The sequence below is a fragment of the Panulirus ornatus genome, chromosome 48 (genome assembly GCF_036320965.1).
Source record: "Panulirus ornatus isolate Po-2019 chromosome 48, ASM3632096v1, whole genome shotgun sequence".
Lineage (NCBI taxonomy): Eukaryota > Metazoa > Arthropoda > Malacostraca > Decapoda > Palinuridae > Panulirus > Panulirus ornatus.
The window spans coordinates 1,752,708-1,761,339 of NC_092271.1; the positions used below are offsets into that span (position 1 = coordinate 1,752,708).

The 8,632-nt window shown below is 47.3% G+C and overlaps 1 pseudogene; it reads right to left on the reverse strand.

Annotated features, from left to right (window-relative positions):
• LOC139764050 (protein O-mannosyl-transferase TMTC1-like) overlaps positions 1-1,612 on the reverse strand; it is a 571,510-nt pseudogene extending 569,898 nt beyond the window's left edge.
• Between the last annotated feature and the right edge of the window lie 7,020 nt (positions 1,613-8,632).

The following is an 8,632-nucleotide window of genomic DNA, read 5'->3' on the forward strand; positions in this document are numbered from 1 at the left end:
CACACACCCATATATATGTATATATATATATATATATATATATATATATATATATATATATATATATATATATATATATATATATATATATATATATATATATATATATATATATATATATATATATATGTATGTATGTATGAGGAAATGTCCCCATTAAAAATAGGAGAGGGTGGGATGGAGGGAGAGAGAGAGGGAGGGTTGATGGGTTAGATGAGGTCACATGATCAAGATGTTGTCGAGGTTAGAGATAGGCTGGGACACATGTGGGTGAGGAGGCTGGGACACATGTGGTTGAGGAGGCTGGGACACATGTGGGTGAGGAGGCTGGGACACATGTGGATGAGGAGGCTGAGACACATGTGGATGAGGAGGCTGAGACACATGTGGGTGAGGAGGCTGGGACACATGTGGGTGAGGAGGCTGGCACACATGTGGGTGAGGAGGCTGGGACACATGTGGGTGAGGAGGCTGGGACACATGTGGGTGAGGAGGCTGGGACACATCTGGATGAGGAGGCTGAGACACATGTGGATGAGGAGGCTGGGACACATATGGGTGAGGAGGCTGGGACACATGTGGGTGAGGAGGCTGGGACACATGTGGATGAGGAGGCTGAGACACATGTGGATGAGGAGGCTGAGACACATGTGGGTGAGGAGGCTGGGACACATGTGGGTGAGGAGGCTGGCACACATGTGGGTGAGGAGGCTGGGACACATGTGGGTGAGGAGGCTGGGGCACATGTGGGTGAGGAGGTTGGGACACATATGGGTGAGGAGGCTGGGACACATGTGGGTGAGGAGGCTGGGACACATGTGGGTGAGGAGGACAGACTCAGACGAGGAAAGGGTGAACGAGGACATGTGTAGTAAGGACAAACCTGGACGAGAACAGATATGGGCAAAGGACAGACTTGAGCGTAGACAGGTTTATGTGTAAACAGATCTTGACAAGGGCTGACGTGTATGCAAAGACAAGTGTTGTGGGAACAGACGTGTGTGACGACGATTGAGCAGCAGCAGCAGGAGCAGCAGACCCCATCTAGATGAGATCTGTTCCTCACGACCATAAGAATGTCTGCCGTGATGTTCCTCCTTCACATGGGGTGGGTGAGGGAGACCAGCCATACACACGCACAAGGGCAGTGGTTGTTATGGACACAAGTATTCACTTGATGGTCTCTATAACGACTGTGTCTTTATACACTGGTGATATGTTGGAGTCATAACAAGGCACTGTTATTACACTGCAACCACCATTGTCCTTTTTTCTGGTACACAAACATATTCTATCCGGAAATGATCTGTTCTACTTCACTTGGTTTCACAAACATATGCGAAAAAATCGACTACAATATTATTACAGGACGAGGTAACGAACTTTAATTTTCACCCAACATTAGCGGGTCTCGCTTGAAGAACCTGCAGGCAATACCTTCTCATATACAGATCAGATGACCAGTAAATTTTTCCCGGCACAACAACGGATCGCGGTCATATAAGGTGACGCAACGACGAGTGTGAGAGGGCAGGAAGCGGCGCTGACCGAGGTGTGCACGGAGCGGACGCAGCCGGGTAACTGAGCCTGACTCGCGAGGGGACAGAGAACCACCTCCTGCTGCTGCTGGCCCAAATGTGGAGGACTCCCACCACCTGGCTGATGCGGGCACAGCCCATCGATGGCTCTATCACTGCCAGCCACCTGGCTGAGACGGTCACAGCTCACTGCTGGCTGTGCCACCACCAGCTACTGCTGCTGTTGGTGGACCATTATGTTTGAGGGGAGCGTGTAGAGCTGTGCCAGGGAGTGCCATTGTCAGGTCTAGCTGGCTCCGCGGAGGAGCTTCACCTGGACACACCAACCATCTTGTCTAGACAAATATCGTCCGTAAGACAAGAGTCGTTAAGGTCGTTACTGCAGGTGCTTGAGATAATAAGACCTTCAATATATCATCCGAGATCATATACTACTTGAGTCAGTTCCTGGTTACCTTCCTCATCTGCGGCATCTCCTCCTTCTCAAGATACAACTTGATCCTCTATCTGCACCAGTTGTGAGACCACAACCCCGTACTGTTCCTGCAGCCTCCTGCATGTTGGTCTTCACCGAGCCAAGTACCCGTATACACACCATTATGATGGTCTTCACGAAGCCAAGTACCCCAATACAGACCATTATGACGGTCTTCACTAAGGACGGTATCCTTAAACTGACCATTATGATGGTCTTCAGTAAGGCCAGTATCCCTATACAGACCGTTATGATGGTTTTCACTAAGGCCAATATCCGTATACAGACCATTATGATGGTCTTCACTGAGGACATTATCCCTATATAGACCATTATGATTGTCTTCACTAAGGGACAGTAACAGTGAGCGCTTATGCAACTGACCATGAGATGAAGGATGATGAAAGACAAGTACTTTGGGAGCAGCTGAGTGAGTGGATCAGCCAGCTTTGGTGCAAGAGATCGGATATTAGTAATGGGTGATTTAAATGCAAAGGTGAGTAACATGGCAGTTGAGGATATATCCGGATATGCGCATTCAACAGTGTGAAAGAAAATAATGAAAAACTTGTGGATATTTGTGCTGGAGAAGGACTGTTGCAAGGGGATATCTAGTCTGAAACAGGTGCACTCACATGTATACATGTGTGAGTAGAAAAGATTGTCAGCCAACATGATTGGATTACGTACCAATTGACAGGCTTGCAAGAGTCACTCGGATGTGAACGTCTTAATTAAGCGGGTGGAGATTTATTGAAGTTTTAGGTAAAGAGGAAACATTACATGTGGAAAGAGCGTGGTGAGAGTAAGTGAGCTTCAAAAAGTAAAATGTATGACAAAAATGGTACGAGAGATTGCCTGTAAAAGGACGATAGGTGAGAGTAAATGAAGCAAGACTGGATGAGGAATAGGAGGTATTCAGGGAAATAAGAGATGCATGTGGCATGCGAAAGATGTGAGATGGGAAGATTAGAAAGGGTAGTGGGATGAAGTAATGCTGCCAATAAAAGAAAGAGAGGTGTTTGGGAGGCACTACACGCTAGGAATGCAAATGCTTGCGAGATGTAGAAGAGACAGGGTCAGTAGGTCAAAAGGAACGTGCAGGGTTTAAAAAAGAGGGCAAATGAGGGTTGGAGTGAGCACGTACGAGTAAACTGCTTTAGAAGGAAGCAAGTAAAGGGCAAAAGACAAAAGAACAAATGGCAACATTGGTAAAGGGAGCAAAAAAGAGGCGTGATTATAGGTAGTGATAGAGTGGGGAAAAGATGGAGTGAATATCTTAAAGAACTGTTAAATGTGTTTGATGATAGAGTGGTAGATGTAAGGTGTTTTGGTCGGGGTGGTATGCGAAGTAAGAGAGTCATAGAGAATGGTTCTGTGAAGAGAGAAGAAGTGGTGAAAGCCTTGCATAAGATGAAACATGGCAAGACGGCTGGAATAGATGGTATTGCAGTTGAATCTATCAAAAAAGTGGTTGACTGTGTTGCTGGCCAGTTGCAAAGATTTTCATAGTATGTATGGATCAAAGTGAGATATCTGAGAGCTGGCGTAATGCATCATTAATAGAAAAGGGAAAAAGCTGAGCGTTCAGACTACAGAGGTATAAGTTTGTTTGGTATAAATGATAAGTTGTATGGGAGGGTATTGATTAAGAGAGTGAAGGCATGTACAGAGCATCATACTGGGAAGGAGCAATGGTAGAGGATGTGTGGACCAGGTGTTTGCTCCAAATAATGTGTGCGAGAAATACATAAAAAAAATATGGATTTGTATGTGGCATTATGGTTCTGGAGAAAAAAAAATATGACTGTGATTATGGAGATGCTTAGAATAACAATAAGTGAGAGTAAACGCAGCTAAGGGAGTGGATGTAGAACAGGGGATATTTAAGGAAGTAGTACTGACTTGTGCGAGAGATCCATGTGGCACACGCAAGGCGGGAGGTGGCCAGATTAGAACGGGTGGGATGAAGAAGTGAAGTTGTTAGTGAAAAGAGGAAAGAGAGGTAGGTATATGGGTGGTAGTTGGTATGTGTTTTATATAGAAACCGGTTACCAGTTTGATCAAAGATATTCGATGAACGTGAGTTGTTAGAACAAAAAAAAAATGTTTAGAAAAATCTTTATCAGAGGACATGACCTCAGAGGAAAGGTGGCTTGCTCTTGTGATGAAAACTGAATTTACTTTGTATCTAAAGGGAAGGCGACTTGTACCAAGTCTTGCATATGTAGGTTTACTATATACAAATCTGTGAAACGCGATAGTTTTCTTGAAACTGAAACATCAAGAAGTTTTACATGGTCATTAAGCTCCATCACTTCAGTAAATGTAATATTTGAATATTTCAAAATTCAAATAAGTTAGAAGTGCCTCTACCTGATTTTGACGATGGAAAGGTAGAAGTGTATCATCATCGTATCTTTTGTTTTATAAAACTGGATTAAACTCTGTCGGACATCTGCCAACATCTTTTCATAGTAAGAGAGACAATATATATATACTGTGATGTTGTCCACATGTAGATGTAGTACATCTCTTTTCATTTGCATCCTTTAACCCTTTGTAGCCGTTTCACAAATAAGCGAGGTCGCGCAAAGAACAGAATAACATTAAGGCCTCATTCGCTCACAACCATTTCCGAACTTTCATGGACAATGCACCAAAACCACAGCCAACTATCCACAACCTCACAGACCTCTACGTGGTTTCCTCCGGTTGCTTCACCTCTGGTTCATTCCATTAACAGCAGTGCGTACTAGCTCGCTCCAATTCACTTTATCCCGTCCCTGCTCTTCACCCTCCTGAATGTTCAGGCCCGCAACAAGTGGCAGGAAGGAATAAAAGATGCTTTGAAGGTCTGGGGCAAGAATATGCAGAAGAATGTGAGGCGTGCAAGGGATAGAACGAATTGAAGTGATATGGTATACAGAGTTCGACGTGATCTCTATGAAATGAGTCTGAGAATATGAAGAGGTCAGGAGAAGCCACAGAAAGGTCAATAAGGCCTGGTTGTGGATAGGGAGGTGGGCTTTTGGTACATGAAACATAACATCTAGGGAATAGATCTTCCTAGCGCTACCTAGCTAACATCAGAAACGGCGAGCAAGTATGGAATATATCGATAGATGTTTATATAAGCTTCAAGTACCACCATAAAATAGAGGCAGAGTTGCATGATGATAACGATAGATATATATAGTACACCATTACCCTGTGAGGAAGCAACCATTCTTATGTGAGTAGTAGTAATGTTTGAAATAGTGGTGGTGATGGTGGTAGTGTGGTGTTGGTGGTAGTGGTGGAGATGGTGGTAGTGTGGTGTTGGTGGTAGTGGTGGAGATGGTGGTAGTGTGGTGATGATGGAGGTAGTGGTGGAGATGGTGGTATTGCTGGATATGGTGGTAGTCTGGTGATGGTGGTAGTGGTGGTGATGGTGGTAGTGGTGATGATGGTATTCTGATGATGGTAGTAGTGGTGATGGCGATAGTCTGGTGATGGTTGTAGTCTGGTGATGCTGGTAGTGATGGAGTTGATGGTAGTCTGGTGATGGTGGTAGTGGTGGAGACGGTTGTAGTGTGGGCATGGTGGTAATGGAGGACACGGTGGTAATCTGATGATGGTGGTGGTGGTGGAGATGGTGGTAGTGGTGGAGATGGTGGTAATGGAGGACACGGTGGTAATCTGATGATGGTGGTGGTGGTGGAGATGGTGGTAGTGGAGGACATGGTGGTAGTCTGATGATGGTGGTGGTGGTGGTGGAGATGGTGGTAGTGGAGGACATGGTGGTAGTCTGATGATGGTGGTGGTGGTGGAGATGGTGGTAGTCTGATGGTGGTGGTAGTGGTGGAGATGGTGGTGGTAGTGGTGGAGATGGTGGTAGTGGAGGACACGGTGGTAGTCTGGTGATGGTGGTGGTGGTGGTGGAGATGGTGGTAATGGAGGACACGGTGGTAATCTGATGATGGTGGTGGTGGTGGAGATGGTGGTGGTGGTGGAGATGGTGGTAGTCTGATGATGGTGGTGGTGGTGGAGATGGTGGTAGTGGAGGACACGGTGGTAGTCTGATGATGGTGGTGGTGGTGGTGGAGATGGTAGTAGTGGAGGACATGGTGGTAGTCTGATGATGGTGGTGGTGGTGGTGGAGATGGTAGTAGTGGAGGACATGGTGGTAGTCTGATGATGGTGGTGGTGGTGGAGATGGTGGTAGTGGTGGAGATGGTGGTAGTCTGGTGATGGTGGTGGTGGTGGAAATGGTGGTAATGGAGGACACGGTGGTAGTCTGATGGTGGTTGTGGAGATGGTGGTGGTGGTGGAGATGGTGGTGGTGGTGGAGATGGTGGTAGTCTGGTGATGGAGGTGGTGGTGGTGATGGTGGTGGTGGTGGTGGTGGAGATGGTGGTAGTGGTGGAGATGGTGGTAGTCTGGTGGTGGTGGTGGTGGTGGAGATGGTGGTGGTGGTGGAGATGGTGGTAGTCTGATGATGGTGGTGAGGGAAGGCTACCATTACAGAAGGGAGGAGTGTGAGGGTTAGTGATGGGGGTGTTTGGTCTCTGGATGTTGTTGTTGGTGGAGGTGGTGTTGGTGGTGGTGGTGGTGGTGATTGTGATGGTGTTGGTGATGGCGGTGTTGGTGAAGGTGATGGTTGTGCTGGTGTTGATGGTAATGTTGTTATTGTTGTTGGTGGTGGTGGTAGTGGTGGTGTTGGTGTTGGTGATGGTGATGGTGATGGCATTGTTGTTGTTGTTGTTGGTGATGGTGTTTCTTGTTGTTGTGGTGGTGGTGGTTGTGATAGAGGTGGTTTTGGTGGTGGTGGTGGTGGTTTTGGTGGTGGTGGTGGTGGTTTTGGTGGTGGTGGTGGTTGTGGTGGAGGTTGTGGTTGTGGTGGTGGAGGTTGTAGTGGTGGTGGTTGTGGTAAAGGTTGTGGTTATGGTGGAGGTTGTGATGGAGGTTGTGGTTGTGGTCGTTGTGGTGGTGTTTGTGGTGGTGGTGTTGGCTGTGGTGGTTAAGTTGTGGTGAAGGTTGTGGTGTTAGTGGTGGATGTAGTGGTTGTGGTGGTGGTTGTGGTGGAGGTTGTGGTGGAGGTTGTGGTGGAGGTTGTGGTTGTGGTGGTGGTTTTGGTTGAGGTTATGGTTTTGGTGAAGGTGGTGGTGGTGGTTGTGGAGGTTGTAGTGGTGAAGATTGTGGTTGTGGTGGCAATTGTTGCGGAGGCTGTGGTTGTTGTGGTTGTGGTGGAGGTTTTTGATGAAGGTGCAGGTATTGTTGTTGGTGATGGTGGAGGTTGAGGTTGTGGTTGAGATGTTGATGTTGTTGTTGGTCGTGGTGGAGGTTATGTTTATATTGGTGGTGGAAGTGGTGGTGATGGTTGTGGTGGAATTGTGGTGGTGGTGGTTGTGGTGGAATTGTGGTATTGCTGGTGGTTGTGGTAGTAGTGTTTGGGGTAGTGGTGGTGTTGGTGGTGGTTGTATTGTAGGTTGTGGTTGTGGTGGTTGTGTTGGAGCTTGATAGTGGTGGTTATGTTGGAGGTTGTGGTAGTGCTGTAAGTTGTTGTTTTAGTGGTTGTGATGAAGGTTATGGTTGAAGTGGTAGTTGTGATGGTGTTATTGTTGGTGGTGGAGGTTGTTTTGTAGGCTGTGGTTGTGGTGGTTATGGTGAAGGTTATGGTTGTGGAGGTAGTTGTGATGGTGTTGTTGATGGTAGTAGTTGTGTTGGAGGTTGTGGTGTTGGTGGTTGTGGTGGAGGTTGTGGTGGCGGTAGTTGTGATGGTGGTGTTGTTGATGGTGGTGGTTGATATGGTGGAGGTTGTGGTGGTGGTGGTTGTGTTGGAAGTTGTGGTGGTGGTGGTGGTAGCTGTGGTGGTGTTGTTGATGGTGGTGGTGGTAATGGTGGAGGTTGTGGTTGTGATGGTTGTGATGGAGGTTGTGGTGGTGGTGGTGGTAGCTGTGGTGGTGTTGTTGATGGTGGTGGTGGTAATGGTGGAGGTTGTGGTTGTGATGGTTGTGATGGAGGTTGTGGTGGTGGTGGTGGTAGCTGTGGTGGTGTTGTTGATGGTGGTGGTGGTAATGGTGGAGGTTGTGGTGGTGGTGGTTGTGATGGAGGTTGTGGTGGTGGTGGTGGTAGCTGTGGTGGTGTTGTTGATGGTGGTGGTGGTAATGGTGGAGGTTGTGGTTGTGATGGTTGTGATGGAGGTTGTGGTGGTGGTGGTGGTAGCTGTGGTGGTGTTGTTGATGGTGGTGGTGGTAATGGTGGAGGTTGTGGTGGTGGTGGTTGTGATGGAGGTTGTGGTGGTGGTGGTGGTAGCTGTGGTGGTGTTGGTGTTGTTGGTAGTGGTTATGGTGGAGGTTGTGGTTGTGATGGTAGTGGTGGAGGTTGTGGTGGTGGTGGTGGTAGCTGTGGTGGTGTTGTTGGTGTTGTTGGTAGTGGTTATGGTGGAGGTTGTGGTTGTGATGGTTGTGGTGGAGGTTGTGGTTGTGATGGTTGTGGTGGAGGTTGTGGTGGTGGTGGTGGTAGCTGTGGTGGTGTTGTTGTTGGTGGTGGTGGTTATGGTGGAGGTTGTGGTGGTAGTAATGTTACAGGTTATGAACGTCCATAGTGGTGAGAACATCTGTGTCATCTTGTATAA